At 40.8% G+C, this 16,735-nt stretch overlaps 1 long non-coding RNA gene across 1 annotated transcript; it reads right to left on the reverse strand.

Annotated features, from left to right (window-relative positions):
- Positions 1 to 1,083: 1,083 nt before the first annotated feature.
- On the reverse strand, positions 1,084 to 15,223 carry LOC102013232. Its single transcript, XR_262485.2, has 4 exons — positions 15,109 to 15,223; positions 14,710 to 14,900; positions 11,709 to 11,774; positions 1,084 to 1,204 (listed from the first exon to the last, which is right to left on the reverse strand). It is a non-coding gene; the product is annotated as an uncharacterized LOC102013232 (long non-coding RNA).
- Positions 15,224 to 16,735: the final 1,512 nt, after the last annotated feature.

Consider the following 16,735-nt stretch of genomic DNA (forward strand, 5'->3'; position numbering starts at 1 on the left):
GCCATGACTCCTGTTAGCATCCTTTCAGAGCCCTGCACTAAGCGTGAACATCCTCTTTCATCATATTTTGACCTTCGTGGACTCAGTTTCTTTAAATGCAATTGCACTTGATTACTGAAACTACATCATACAAGGTACAAATAGTTAAATGTAAACATCTAGCACCTAATACAGATCCTGGAATTGTGTAGAAATCCTCTAAATTTTGTTGGCAATTAATTTCTCAGGAGCATCAGATATATTTTAACTGCAAACTGTGAACAGTTATGGGAACAGTGAATGCCAAGCTGAAGAACTTGAACTTGATTTCACAGGCCTGGGAAACAAGGACAATTTTTTTTTGAGCAGCAATAGGATGCTAAAATAAATTATGAGCAGCTGTCTGTTCAGTATCAAATGAAGTAGAACGAAAATTCATAGAAATAAAAAGTCACCTAAGATAGTTAGAATCCCAAAGTACTGATTTATTATGAAGCAGTGTGCGTTTGGTACATTTATCAGGTGCTGTGCTAAGTGCTGATTTGGCTCATTTACAATGATCAAATGTATCATGCAATGCTAAGCACACTTTATTAATGTAGCGTCATATTAGCTTAGCAGCATTCCAGTGAGGGAAACATTTTTCTCATTTTATAAATGAGGAAGCCGAGGCTTAGAAAATTTAAATATTTAAGTGCGTCTTTGTCACATTTTTTGCTGCTGGTATAAAATACCCAACACTCACAGTTTGAAGGAGGAGAGGATTATTTGGGCTCACAGGTTCAGAGGGTTCAGTCCACGGCATACATGGCTGGCAGAAGGTACAGTAGAGGAGAGCCCGCTCAAGTTGTGATGGGCATGACAGAGAGAAAGAGGAGTGGGGAGGGAGATAGACCTTTCCAGGTAACACCCTCGTGAACCACATTTTCTGAACAGACTTCACCTCCTGACCACATATTCAGCTATGGATTCATCCCTGTGTTACTTCACTGATGGTTATAGTACCCCTGATCCAATCACCTCCTAAAAGTCCCACCTGTAAACTCATGAGACTTTGAAGGGGACATTCTAGATCTAAGCCATAACAAAGCGACTTGCTCAAAGTGAGGCTTTGTCTCTATTCCTTCACTGATTCATCACTCCATTTATTCAGTGAGTGTTTATATCCAGATGATGAGGGGTATAGCTACCAGATCATGTAGAATCTTGTACCAGTCAGGGTTAACTAGAAAAACAGATATAATATAAGATATAGAATTGTATAAGAAATTACAAAATTGGATTACAATGGTCAGCCATAGAGTCAGATGAGGAAGCGTGCAGAAGTTTTCTGCATGCTGGAGCCTGAAGGGTCCAGTCCAAGGTCTGGAGCTCACTGCAGTGTACCCTGCAAGTCCGTATCAGGAAGCTGATGGGTCTGCTACAGAAGCCTGAAGAGTCTACACCGGAAGGCTGCAGAATCCCAGGTGGAAGCTGAACAGTCTGTGCCAGAAGCCAGGAGATGATGTCCAAGCTGAAGACGAAGACTGAAGCTTCTCCAAAGAACCAGCAATCAGTCCTTCCTCATTTCCCCTTTATTGTATGCAGGCTACCAGCCTTAGGAGGGAGAGAGTCTCTTAGACCCAATCATCTCCATGCCCTCCTCTTGCACAGGCTAAGATGTTTACAAAGTGAGGACCGGGCCCCCTACTGAATCACTCAGTTAAATTTCTAAACTTCTCAAGTTGACACAATGAACAACATTCTAGAGCAGAAAGGGCATGTCCTTTTCACCCCAGGTTGTAGAACTGCTGAGTTACATGTTGCTAAGTGAAGTTTCTTTTTCCAAAAGCACCCTCTGCGGCAGGCGTGGTCTGTAGATAGAGCGCAGCTTTGGGGGCCTTTTGGAAGAGGTCTGCAGGGTACGGAGAGACTCAGGTGAGAGGGTGGTGGCAGAGCAGGAAAAGAGAGTGAGTAAACAAATTTGCAGGTATTTAGGAGGCCCAAATCTTTACCAACCGTTAAGTGATTGATGCGGGGTGAAGGAGGGAGGCGTTAAAGATAAGCAATATGTTTTGGCCGCAGCAGCTGAGCAGATGACTTTGTCACTTGCTGACCTGGAGGGCACAGGTGAAGGATCAGGTCTGGAGGGAAGACTGTACTCACAGTCAACCCCTTAATCCCAGCTTGATTGAAGTCACTGTGGTATTGACCCGAAGGCACCTGAGATGACTCACTCATCTCCAGGGTGGTTTATTGGCCTTGTAAATATCTATAAAATTCTCATTTTCACCCCCAAAATCCACTCTCCTCCCTGCTACCACTTCTTTCTCTAAAGCAGAACTGACAGATTATCGCTGTGACTCAAAAAAATGTGTCTGTCTTCTCCCTTTCAGTAAGTAGAATCTCAATATTTCCAGCCTGCCGCAGAGCCCTCCAGTGTACCCTTCCGCAGTGTTAGACCTGGAGGTGCTGTCACTCTAACCTGTCCAGGATACGTCTCTCAGGAGTTCTGCTCCTGCTGCTGAGAAGCAAGGAACCATCCTACTCCTCCACCCAGCTCTGAGGCCTGGTGAACAGCACAGCTCTGCACTCTCAATGCTGTAGGCTCGTGTTCGCCAGCACACCACACTTTCCTGGTATCTTCCTTTCTCGCTAGCTACTCCTCCTGTGTCACTTTTGATGATTTCTCTCTCTCCCCAAACTTCTAAAGATGAAATCCCCCAGGACTAAGTCTCTTAAAATCTTCAGTAACTGCTCCCATGGTGGTCTCATCTAGACATATGAACGAAATACAATTTCTGCTCCAATTAATATCCCTGGGAAGGCATCTCCAGGAGCTTCAAACTTACATATCTACATAGCTCTTCAACACCTTCGCCTGGAACCTAATAACATGTCGGACCTAACACACTCTAAATTCAGTGTTAAGTATGTCTCTTTAAACCTGTTCCATCGCCTTACTCCCCTAACTTTATAAAGTATTAGAACAAAAACGATGAGGGCAAATAAGTCTCCTTTTTTGTGTATGTCCCACAGCCAAACCATGAGGGCAAATAAGTCTCCTTTTTTGTGTATGTCCCACAGCCAGTCTATCTTCAAATTCTGTACTCTCTATTTTTATTTTTATCTTTATTTATTTTTTTTTGGTTTTTCTCCAGTACCGTCTATTTTTAAAATATATTCAACATCTTTTAATTTTGAGCCACCTCCATGGCTATCCCATTGGTCCAAGCCACCCCTATACCCTTATCTCATTCCTGGTGTACTGCAATAGCCTCTGTAGAAGTCTTGATTTTGCTCTTGACCTTTGTCTAAGACAGAACAGGCTAGATTTCTACAACAAAAGTACCCTCAAATCTCAGCAGTTTTTTGTTTTGGGGGTGGAGTACCGGGAATCAAACTCAGGACCTTGCACCTGCTAAGCAGATGCTTGTGCCACTAAGCTATATCCCAGGCCCCTCAGTAGCTTAAAAAATAAGAAGTTTCTTTCTTATTTAACAGTATGGGTTAGGTCCAGGGCTGTGAAGCAAATTCCACCACAGGGTTACTAAGTGGCTGCTGTGCCATCTTCTAGTCATCTGGTCACCCTTGTGGGCAGAAAGGGACAGACTGTGGCCTCTGGCTGACCACCTGCATCCACTGATAAGTGCCTACTGTGGGAGAAGAGTAGATGTCAGAGTTCTCCTGGTCACCTCTGCCACAATTCCTAGAAATCCTTCATCCTCAGCATGGCGGGCAGACTTTCAAACATGAGTCCAATGCCCACAGTCTCCCAGGGGCTCCCGTTCCACCTACAGTGAAAGGTCCTCTGAGCCTTCATCGTCTGCTAATCTCACCTCCTTCTCCTCGCTCCTTGAGCTACAATGGCTTCCTTGCTGTTCTCCAAATGTGCTGGCCATGCTCTTTCCCCAGGGTCTCTATCTGCTGGCTTCTCTTCTTCCAGATACCGACAAAAACACATTCCTCAACCACTTTCAAGTCTTTGCTCGATGTCACTTTTCTATGAGGCCCATGTTGATTTTCCCCATTTGGAATTGCCACCCCCACCTTGCCCACTCATACTCTTCATGCCCATCACCGCGGCTTTTCTTTTCTACTCCATGGATTGCCTTTGAAAGTATATAACTTAATTCTTTATTATGTGTACTGTGTATTTTCCTCAATTAGAATAAAATCTCTATTTTATTCGCTACTATATTCTCAGCACTTCGGATAACGCCTGGCCCCAGAAGTGGTAGTTAATAAATATTTGTTGATGAAGTGGCAGAAGCCAAGAGTGGCGCCCAGTTCTCGTAGGTGTTGCTGACTCACATTCCATCCACCTGGGAACTGTTGCCTCCCAGATGTGTGTGTGCCAAACCTCTCAAGGAAATTGGGAAAGAAAGCACCGATAACCTAGTGCCGGCCCCTCCCCACTGCAAAAACCAGACTGAAAATTAAACAATAAAATAAAGCCCCACGATGTGGATAATAACTGTTATTATTGAACAAAATTATTTTTCTTATTAGGCTCATAGAGCATTGTGTAGTAATAAGGACATTATCTTTGTTTTGGAGTACCTCTTTACCTTCTTTTGGCTTTTTTCCCCTGCCAGTATCTCCTCCCCCAGCAAATTAAATGTAGTGGTTAATTTAAATGATTGCTACAGAAACCGACCCTAAAGAGTGCTCAAACTTATTGTAGTCCAAAAGGATAGCGATCACAATACCAGGGTAGCACAACACCAGCTCAGAAATAAGCCGGGCTTAACTAAGCCTGTTGTCCAGTGAAATATATGGTAGTTTCTCACCATAATTTATATTTCTCCTGAGTTGCTTCACTTATAAAAGAATGGTATGATTCATGGACCTAGCAAATATTGATTGAGCAGCCAGTTCAAACACAGGGCATAGGGTATTCGGTGATGAGCTAAATAGAATGGCCTCTTCCCTGAGCCTGCAATTCAGTGAAAGACACTGGAAAGTTACCAGATAATCACTTCTGTGTGCATTGTGATAAAGGGTGGCAGAGGGCGCCAGAGAGAAGGACCTGGCTGGAATTCGGCATATTACAGTTTAGAGGCCTGAGCACAAGGAGACCCTCCCAAGATAACTTGTTAAGAAGCATGGGCCTGGTACATATGTTATATCGACCACTGAGAAAAAATGGTTTCAAATTAAGGAGGCTGAGGTTTGGGTTTTTTTTTTTTTTTTTTTTTTACAGTGTTGTGTTTTTGGTAGAAGATTCTTTTTAAAAACGTAATAACATTGGTGACTTTGAAGATATGGGCTGTGCCAAAGAGATGGATGAAATTCTTGCCAAGTTTATCAGGAGGACCATCTTTAAAATCTCCATGCCAGGTGGGCATGGTAGCGCACACCTGTAATCCCAACACTGGGGAGGCTGAGGCAGGAGGATCACTGTGAGCTTGAGGACAGCCTGGGCTACACAGTGAGTACAAGGCCAGTGTAAATACACAGCAAGATCCTATCCCCCTTCAAAAAAGAAAAGAAAAAAGTCCCATGTCTGAAATGATGACAATCTTAACAGCCTGGGTTGTTTTTATTGTTGTTGGTGTCTAAAAACCAACTGCAGACCATAAACTTCCAGCCAGGACTTGCTTCTGCTGTGTGAGAAAGAAGTGTGCAAGTAGCAATGACGTGACCGCCCCCCTTTTTTTTTTTTTTTTTTTTTTTTCTCCCGTACCGGGAACCGAATTCATGACCTTGCGCTTGCCAGGCAGACGCTTTGCCGCTGAGCTAAATCCCCAGCCCCGACATGTCTCCTTTAAACATTGTTTATACCCAACTTCACCGGCACCAGGAAATTTGAGATATTTTTCATATCACTAAAGGACCAGATGAAGACGCTGACTTTTTTAATATGAAAGAATTCAAAAGCTTATTTAAGGGGCGTGGGGATTTAGCTCAGGGGCACAGCGCCTGCCTGGCAAGCGCAAGGTCGTGAGTTCGATTCCCAGTACTGGAAAACAAACAAACAAACAAACAAAAACCTTATTTAAGAAAATTCTACAGAGATCATTTAAAAATGTGACAGTCAGCTCCCTGAATGCTGAGGAGAATGTAGTTTGGATCCGAATTGTCTGGGAACACAGCACATAAAGCCAAACCAAGACAGACCTACTTCTGTGGTGTTTTCCCCAGACACTGAGCGCCCTCACCTCTTCCTCCAGGCTGAAGAGCGCTGTCCGTACCCTTTCTGGGTCAGGCACGGACAACTGCTAGCAAACACCCCTGGACTGTGAAAGCGGACCTACACACTAACACTTGGACTGTCTCAAGGCTCTTGGTTTTAAACAGCACAGTCGGACCTTTGAGAATCACCTCTCTACAACACCTTCTCAGGAAACAAAGCGCACACTAGATATAAATACGGATTCAAGGATCATTCATGAAAACACAATAGAAAAAGAGGGAGTCCAAAGAGTAACTCAAGAAACTTTGGAGAGTATTGCTCAACCATAACAAAACTTTGCACAATGTAAGCTTAAAATGAAGCTCAAAGGTGAGCTCGATGGAGGCATCTTGGCTGAGGGGGAAGAACCCCCTCTTGCCTGATACAGTTCTCTCGTCTACCTCTTCTGCAAGCACTGAGATCCTTAGCACTAGCAGGTATTGCAGATGTTCCGCTTTTTCCAACAAGGCAAGGAATTATTTTAAAATTAGAGATAAATAGAACGTATGTGGTTTTGCAAGCCCCGTGGTTCCCTTTCATATTGCACGTGCATTCCAGTTAACAGCGAGCTGGAGCGCTTCTGTCTGTAAACTTGTTGCCTAGAAATCAACCCTTGGTATTGAAAATTCAGAAATGTCTATGTAATTGTTGGGACAGTTTCCTCCTCCCTATGGGGTCCTTCTCCTTTTCCTGCTAGGTATAGCAGCTGTAGGCATTTGAAATGTGACAGGAGATATATATATATGGGTCCGGACTGACCCCAAGTGCTAGGATGCTCTGAAGTCAAGCATATGCACAGCGTTGAGCCAGTTGGCATCACGTAAAATGTTCTTTCTTCCACTCCTGACTCTCCTTTGTCCTGGGAGGTCTAGTTCCAACTGCTGTTCTCTAAGGATTTTCTATTAAACCTTAGATCACAGAGAAGCACCAAGAAACTCTACCTAACGCAGCATTTCTAGGAGATCATAAACTGGTCCATTCAAAGAGTACAGTTGAGTCCATTAAATAGTTATTACAGGAGGTTAAGTATTCAATGATTCATTTACATGATATGGTTGTTTCACTGTAAATGTGATACTTTTCATAATCTATTTTATTGTACATATAACATTCAGACTGACCATTTTATACTGATATGTGAATAAAGATATAGAGAACCCTGTAGAAAACAAAAATATAATTATAAAAGGTAATAAAACCTGGCTAGGTGCACTGAGTTCAACCTGGTTCGTAATAGTTGCATCTGTATTTTTGCCTTCCTTTTCTTCCTGTTTCTATCTTGCCTCCTCTCTTAATTTTTTTCCTCCTCATTTTTTCCATAATAATTGTAACTCAGAGAGCAAACATGTTGAGAAGAAATAAACTGTAATTTCACAGTCCTATTTCTATTGCAAATACTCCAAACAGGTTTTCACCCTCTGGTAGTCAAGGATCCAAGGGCTTCTAGTAAATATCGTGTATTAGGCTATAAAAATGTTTCCCAGAAGGAAAGGCTTCCAGTCCTCCCTTCCCCCAATATTTCATCTTGTTCATATTACCAGAAAGAAAATATCCTTTGGGCATAAAAGTTTGGGGAAGTTACAAATCAAAGAACAGCAATTCTGCAAGAAAGATCAGCCGGTCAACTAGCCCCTACAACCCATAAAGGCGTATGTTACGGGCTATGAGTTCTGAAAGTTTAATATTTACCACTCCAGATACCATTGTGTTGAAGGGATTTCAAAATCGAAATTTTACATTCTAAACTCTAGATTTAAATTTTGTAAAGAAGTCTTCCTGCCCCACATTGCCAGGGAAATCCCCTTTGGGTATTTGTCACTCATGGTAAACCTGACTAACCATTACATCTGTACTTAGAAACATCACCTTGGCTGGGAGTATAGCTGAGCGATAGAGTGCTTAATTAGAAGGCACAAGGCAATCAGTCTCCAGAACACACACACACACACACGCATGCACAAGCACACACACACACATGCACAGGCACACATACACGCACAGACACACACACACATGTGCACAAGCACATATGCACACACTCCATCTGATAAACCTGGTTTCTTCAACATTTGAAAATGCTACTAAATCTTAATTTTTTTTAATGAACAAATATTCAGTAACCACTTATGTTGTGCCAAAGCCCTATTTCAGAGGCAACAGACCCTCATTCAAGTTGTACTTTTCTTCAAGGAAAAACCAGCAAAAGAGTAAAAGAAGAAATAAGTTAGAGGAGTACTTCAGATATGACCTCTTACCATGAGAAGAACATTTTGGTTTATATCAAAAAGCATTAGGTAAAATCAATCTAATCTGTTTGAAAAGTTAATTTTTAAGTTCACTTTAATAACATGCATAGTCATGGATTTAAATAAAATAGTACTAAAAGACTTGGATTTTTAAAAAATCAGCAGTCTCCTTCCTATTCTCTCCCACTGCCAACCTTCCCCCAGACCCAACCACATTTAACATGATTAGCTCTCACCTCATATTTATCTCACCACTTAAAATAATATGACTACAACTGCCTATGATTTGAGCTCCTCAGTCCCAGTTTCCTGTTGTCCCAGCCTGGTTTTTACCCGCGGACCCTCACTCTCCCAAGTGTTTGTTTATGACACATCGCTCACACGCCACATTTCCAATGAAACACCATGCTCTGTTGCTTTAACATAGGGTCCACTGACTTCTGTTGTTGAGCGCTCTGGCCTCTCCCCTTTCCTTTTAATTCATTCACTCAATTTAGCTATATAATTTTAAGTTAAATTTATAATCAACTGTTCACTGCTAAAGTCAAGTGCTTTACCTCAATTTTGTTTTCTGTCTTGTATAACTTTTCATTTTCTCTGGAGTTAATCATTGCTTCTTCTAAAAATGCATTTAGTTCTTTGACTACCTTGTTTTTCCCAAAATGCTTTAACAGAGCTGTAAAATGCCTGAGCACCGATTTCCCCAAATGCACAAACAGTGTCCACTTCAGTCCAGACCCATTTGCTCTCTGGCCTGCTGCCCGGCTTTTGCTCTGGGACTGCTCTTCAAGTTCTAAGGAGAAAACTATTTTTCCTTACATCTAGACCCAGCCACATAACTAATCAAGTGTAAAAGTGGAATAATGATTCAAGGACTCAAAAAATGTATCTTGTAAATACCCTAGAAGACTCATGGAAGATGGGCATCAGCAAATACAGGTAGTATATGAATGCTAGGGTTTGATTGTGTCCCCCAAAACCCATGTGTTGGAGATTAAATCCCCACTGAAACAATGTTGAGAGGTAGGACCTTGAAGAGGTCATTAGGACCAATGAATGGAGTAATGGATGAATGAACATTAGCATGTCCTCACTGAGAAATAAATTCATTTTCCTGAGAGTGGGTTTGTTATAAAAGCAATTCCATCCTCTCTCCCAGACACACAGACCACAGTCTCTCCCTCTTTCCCTCCCTCCCTCCCTCCTGCTTTCCACCATGACACACACAGCAAGAAGGTCAAACCTACACTTTCTAAATTCTAGAAACATGTGTCAGATAAACTTCTATTGTTTATAAATTAACTAGGTCATAGTATTCTGTTGCAGCACCATAAAGCAGACTAAGACAATAAAGAGCGGAAGAAACATATTTATACACTAAGAAATAAAATTCTTAAACTCTTTGTTCCTACCTGCAGAAGTAAGAAAGCTTATGTCTATGACTGAAGATGATAACTTCTATCACTTTGTTTTTTTAATTTAAAAACTTTTAATTTGTACATGTTTGCAGTATATAATGATTCCATTCACCTTGGAGTATTGGTATGTGTACATAACACATCTTAATTCTTTTATCACTTTGGAACCAAAGCCAAGTATAGGGAGATTGCTACAACCTTCTTGGCTCATGGTCTGAAATTATAAATCTTTAATAATTGTAGAAAGAAGCTTGATGTTCGGACTATGCAGAGAACAAACTTGAAGCCAGAGGCAAACTTACTTAGCAGGGAGTGGAGGAAAGAAGGGGTGTTAACTAGAGAACTGTGGTGACTCACGGCTAAAAATACAACTACTGATCACATAAGGAGAGCTACAACTTAGTCAGAGATTTTATTTAATGTATGATGCTAACTTTAAACCTCCAACAGCTTGAAGGGCAGGAGCATGACTGGAATGAAAGCCTCAGCTGGCTCAGAGATGAATACGAAGTCAACAGTTCTAGGAAGGACCCACATGCGCCCTTCTCTGCAGACCCGCTGGAGTTCCAGGAATAATTTTCACCTCTCAAAATCAAGAAGGCTTCCTCTGCCAAGACTCTCACCTCTACCAACTCATTTCCTTCTTTCCCAAGGCTTTCACAGAAATAGTGAGAGAAACAGTGCTGCTGACTTCCTGCAGTCCTATCCAATTGCTTTGTTCATTCATGGAATAAATATCTATGGAGGATCTTCCTCCAACTTCACCTAATTCTTCCTTCTCTTAAAGATATTTCAGTTTTTGCTGTTACCTGCCTTCAGGGTCAGTGGGGGAATGTCTGGAGATATCCTGGAGCAATGATAGGATTTTCTTTTGAGACAGACACTTGGCTCTATGCTGTTCTGTCATCACAAGTGTCATTACAAATTCACAGGACTTAGAGACATAATAACTCTGTACCATTCATGTGTAGCTGGGTTTGTTTACATTATCCATATGTTCTATATCTAGGATATTCTACATCAAAGATAGTCTTTGTACCAAATACAGTTACATAGACAGCAGTCAATGTAGGTCTTTACAATTATTAGTTCAACTAATTTTTATCATAACCCAAATAAATAGATGGTAAAATTAGTATGATCTTATGCAGAAGTAACTAGGACCTAAGAAACCTTAAGAGCTTGAAAGAAAAAGCATTATTTTATATATTCCAATCTATTGGGTATTTTAGTTTAAGAATAAGGAAATAATCTTTGAAATTATGTCACTGCTATTTACTTATATATTTTCAAACATAAAGTATTTATAACTTATAATTATTTATAATATTAATGACAAACAGTAACATAATCTTAAGGATCTTGACATTTATTGAGGGGAGGAAAAAAAAATTGCCCAAAGTCTTAAGATTTAACTAAGAAGACCTCATGACTCGAGAGAAGCAACTGCAAAATAGACTCATCCTACATTATAGAAAAGCAACTCTGGGGCTGGGGATATAGCTCAGCACCTGCCTGGCAAGCACAAGGTCCTGAGTTCAACTCCTGATAAACCCTCCCAAAAATAGAAAAGAAAAGAGACTCAAAAGAATAGTTACCCCCCTCCAAAAAAAACCCTGTGCTTTACAAAAAAGACACTCAAAACAGAGCATAAAATTAAGTGTTTATCATTTGGCCTATAATGATGACTTATTTTTTGGAGGAGCTAAAATTTAAATTTATTCTGTATTTCTGCACTGTGAAATGGCATCCTTTTGAATGAAAACTGTATCACAAAAATTCAAAACATGGGTCAAAGTCAATAATGTCAGCGGTTTGAAGCTCCTGAGGCAATGTGTAATGTCTCTTTTAAGCAATTCATCTAACTGGATGGGGACTCAGATAAGTCACCTTGCAAGGGACACTCACATCTCAGCCCTGAGTTGTGACTTCTCACCACCCTCCTTTCAATCTTAGGAAGCCTGAGAGGTAAACCTGAAAAAAACAGGTGTACAAATAAAGACAATGAGAATCTAAACTTACCATACGAATATTTTTATGACAGTGTACCAATCAGCTTTGCAATCATATTGTTTTCGTTTCCCCACTTTCTAGTGTTTAAAATACTTAAGAAATCCTAATATATTACACTTCTGCTTTCAGTGAAATGAAAAAAAGTTAGGTTTACCAGTAACATTTATGTATTTAGTTTGTGAAATGCTTGAAGTCTTAATTTATAAGTTATCTTGGTAATATATGGAAATATGTTAATTGTCAAAAGCTTATAAATTGGACTTCAGACAAATCACAAATAGTGAACAACCCTTTCCTTGGGCAGAGTCTCTTGGGCACTAAAGAAATTGCCAGTAGTCATGAGATACAACAAAGTGAGATAAAACGCAAACTGATTTCCACATCTGCCTATGCCATGAGTATCTCACTAACCAACTTAGGAGAATTCAGTCACGGAAGTGAACCCATCCTACAGAACATCTAACAGTTAATGTCATAAGGAGGCTAATCCATTCACATTCAACTATTATTATAATGCAGATTCCTTCTCCAATGCTAGCCTGTCCTGTGGAAGGAGTCACTTTCAGAGTGAAGCCCCAGGCTGTTTTGCAGTTCACAATTGCCCTGTGCATTTCTTGGGGCTAGATCTCCCGGTGCAGTCATATTTCTCCCTGTGGCAGCCACGCCTTGGGGCTGACCTTGTGCCTGTGGAGTAGCGTGAACATTCCGAGTTGCTTCATTTTTCTGTCCGTTGTACTCCATTTCTCCAGCTTCCCTGTAGTTTCTAATTTTCCTGTCAATTCCCTCCCAATTCATGAAGATTATTTTTTTCTTTAAGTTATTCTCCACGTGTCTGGATTCTGAGTCCCAGAGAAGTTATATTTTGCTGCTGATTGCGCTATTCTGCCATTTTCCCCCCTCTCGATAAAGAAGTGTCACATCCAGGGGAGGAAGATCACCACTCCTGCTGCAGGAGGGCAGCTCACCAGGGATGTAGGACCTCCAAATGTTATAGAGGAATAAATGTAACTCCCAACCTGCTAGATGTCCCAATACGTCAAGTGTGTGTTCCCTGAAATCAAAAAATGAATTCTAAGAAACAATGGAGGTTAAGAGTAGGAAATCTTATTGAGGGAGAGACAGCTCCTGGAGAGACAGGAGGGACCCAGAAAGTGGCTTGCCAATGAGCCCTCTTCTCAAAGGAAGTTTTATAGAGCAAAATCACAAGGTGGCTACAAAATCACAAGGTGGGTACAATGTGGGACAAAACTATGATCAGCCAATAAGTTTACTAGTACAGCCGCATCGGTAATGCTGATCTAATGGGGAAGCAAGTGTACATGGAAAGAACAAGGACCTTTTCTGGAAGAGATGAGCCAGGAGGTCCTGGTTATCCACTTGGGTGACTGATGTCTATCTAGACTTTATTGGACCAGGTGATACCAATTACTGCTTATCTCTGGGGAGGCATGTACACCTGGTTGTTCCATCTTTACCTTGAGGCCTGGCCTTCAATGGATATACCTCCTGCCACGTTGTAATGTAATCTCATCCTCTGCACTAACTCCCGCTAGGGCCTAGCCCTGTCTGCCTGCCTATAACATTTTCACATAACTTAGCTATGTATAATGCCGGGATTCATAAACTCTATATCAACAAAGCATTAAAGATACAAAGTTTGGGGCTGGGGATTTAGCTCAGCGGCAAAAGCGCCTGCCTGGCAAGCGCAACGTCGTGAGTTCGGTTCCCGGTACCGGAGAAAAAACAAAAACAAACAAACAAACAAACAAACAAATAAAGATACAAAGTTTAAGAAAGAAAGACATTTTATTGGACACTATTGGAAAAGGGAGAAAAGGAGAAAATAAACAGCTATCCTGGTAAATCAGGGTAGGGGGCTCCAGAAAGATGGAGGACCTGCGGGCCCTTTGTTCTCAGCAATTCTTATTGGGTGCCGAGTCCCTCCCCCTATTGTCATAATCTGATCAGTTTCCTGGGCTGTCACGGGTGCCAGGCCCCAAGACCCCTAATTCCCTGTGCCATCATCTAAATGCAAATTGTTATGAGCCTGTCAGCATCTTATCTTTATGGGTCTGTTAAAAAGAACTTTACAGCTGGGCATGGTGACACATGTCTGTGATCCCAGCACTTGGGAGGCTGAGGCAGGAGGATCATTGCAAGTTTGAGACAGCCTGGGCTACAAAGTGAGCTCAAGGCCAGCCTGAACTGCATAACAAGACCCTGTCTCAAAAAGACAAAAAAATGAATAAATAAATAAAAAGAACCTTACACACAAGGTTGAATTAGCAACCTTGTTTTTGCATATTAAAAAAGAGCTTTCTTTTAAGTGCATGCCCTTTGTCTTCTTTGCATTTTATTTGAGGTGGATGAGGGTGGCTACCATGGTTTCCAGCACCTGGCTTCCCCATAGTACTCTGTCTTGTCTTGTTCATTGCTTTCTCCAGTGAGGCCCTAACTTTTTCTAGTCAGGATTAGCCTGAAGGCCCAATGAGGCCTTTCCCTATTTACAACCCCTTTCCCCCTACATAAGGTTTAATGAATACTAGAGAGGCTTTGGTAAAATTTTAAATGCAACCAATATCAACACAGTTTATCAGTGGCAAAGCTGGGAGCTGCCCTAAGGTCCCCTACTTCTCACTCAGGGCTGTCTAATATGAGGCCGCTGTGACAGAGCAAAAAATTTACGCAACTATGCTTGAAAAAGTCTAAAAAGTACACTTGAGGTACAATGGACTCCTGCTCTGAAATCAGAAGCCTGTTCAAAAGGACTGACTCTGGGGAATCCAAGGGAAGTTCCAGAAAGAGTTTTCTTCTCTTTTGCTTTTTGGACTTGCAGCATCCTAATGAATGCTCTTCCAAAGATAATTCACAGCAAGCCTGACTGGAATCTACTAACCTGGTGTTCTCCAAGACATCAATAGTAACTGCAAACTAGCTGCTGCTGGAGCAGTTAGAAAAAGTCCCACACCCTCAGCTGATGGTGGTTACTCTCCTTTTTGGCAATGAAGCGGAGTTTAAGAGACCCAGGGAAATCTTTAGAGTCAAATCCTTGTTAATTCCCAGATGTGCCACTTGCATCTCTACTTCCTAGAGTAGGAAAACAGTAATTACCTGTGAGTCATAAACCTTGTGATTCACTTCCATGATTATTATTTTTCTCCAACTAAATAAACTGTGTACACCCTTCATGATTTAATTTTGAACTCTTGCTGCTTAGCTACAGTTAGCAGCTTGATTATTAATATGTCTAAAATGTTGCTTTAATAATTATTTTATTCTCTCATCTTACTCTCACCTCATAGGAAATTATGGCTTCATTGGATGAGTCCTCTGCAGGCTGCAATCAGATGCCAACCAACCTTGGTGAAGATTGTTCCACTGATTGGCCACCAGTCAGGTGAATGTCACTTGTATGCCTGGCAGAAGGAAGAAGTTTTATTTTAAGCAACTACTCATGCAGGAGCAGAACTCTTGGTTTATGCACTTCTAAATTTAGAGTTCTAATCCATTATTTAAACCTAATTTATAGTATTTCTCCTGTAAGCCATTTTACTACGTACAACTAGCATGATCAGAGATCCTAGATCTAGTTTATAAATATAAAAGAAAAATATACATAAGGTGAGTTCTAATGGGATATGAGCTGTCATAGTTACTTTCTTTGTTGCTGAGACACAATACCTGACAGACAAATTAAAGGAAGAGAAGTATATTTTGACTCATGTTTCAGGACACACTGGCATGGCAGGGGGACATGCAGAGGAATCACTGCTCACCTTGTGACAGATAGGAAGCAGGAAGTTAAAGAAGGAGCCCGGAAGGGAGCTAGAACCTTTCCAGTCATACTGTCCCTCTCCCGACCAGCCCCTGGCTTTTAACAGCAATGATACCTCTATAATCCTATTGCAGAATTTATCAAAGTCTATAAAATAGGAAGTTTGATGGTATTTTATGGAGCACTTTCCCATTTATTTTGATTTGTTGAAACCCTATAAGGAAAAAGAGGCACACATTACAATCTCTGATTTTTTTTTTGGTTTGGTTTTTTGACATGAAGTCTCACTAAGTTACCGAGGTTGGCTTCACTTGTGATCCTCCTGAGAGTACAAGTATGCTCTATTATCTCTATTTTTAATAGTTAAAGAAAATTTATGTAAAATTGAAGTCATTTGTCCTTTAAAATATTATAAACAGTGGAGCAGGCATTAAGCCTTCAATTCTATAAGCCCAAGACTATGTTTTTAATAGTTTTTTCTTAACTGAACTACCTCCTAATTGAAAAATTAATTCTCCACTCAGAAAAAAAGTATAATTGTTCTCTTCATGAATTAGTGTCAGTGTCACTCTTACCAACCCATTAAAGGTCTATTACTTTAGTCTTCAAAGACTTCACCCACTAAGGCTGCAATTTACCACCAGCTTTCGACAGGCTATACAACAGTTGGGCCTGAGTTGTGTCCCCTGAAATATTCATATGTGGAAGTCCTAACCCCTAGTAGTACCTCAGAATGTGACTGTCCTTGGAGATATGATATTTAAAGAGTTTCTTAAAATGAGGTCATTAGGGTGGATTTTTGCCAAAGACTTTTTTGATCATCTGTTAAGATGATTATGTGATTTTTGTCCTTGACTCTGTTTATGTGATGTATTACATTTATTTATTTGTGTATGTTGAACCATCCTTGCATTTCTGGGATGAAACCTACTTGGTCACAATGTATGATCTTTTTAATGATTTGTTGCATTCTGTTTGCCAGTATCTTGTTGAGGATTTTTTCATCTATGTTCTAAAGAGATTGGCCTATAGTTTTCTTTTTTATTTGAGTGCTTGTCTGATTTGGGAAGTAAGGTGGTGCTACCTTCCAGGAATGATTTTGGCAGTGCTCCTTTTCTTTCAATTTTATTAAAGAGTTGGAAAAGTA

The sequence above is a fragment of the Chinchilla lanigera genome, unplaced genomic scaffold (genome assembly GCF_000276665.1).
Source record: "Chinchilla lanigera isolate Chin_1 unplaced genomic scaffold, ChiLan1.0 scaffold00048, whole genome shotgun sequence".
NCBI lineage: Eukaryota > Metazoa > Chordata > Mammalia > Rodentia > Chinchillidae > Chinchilla > Chinchilla lanigera.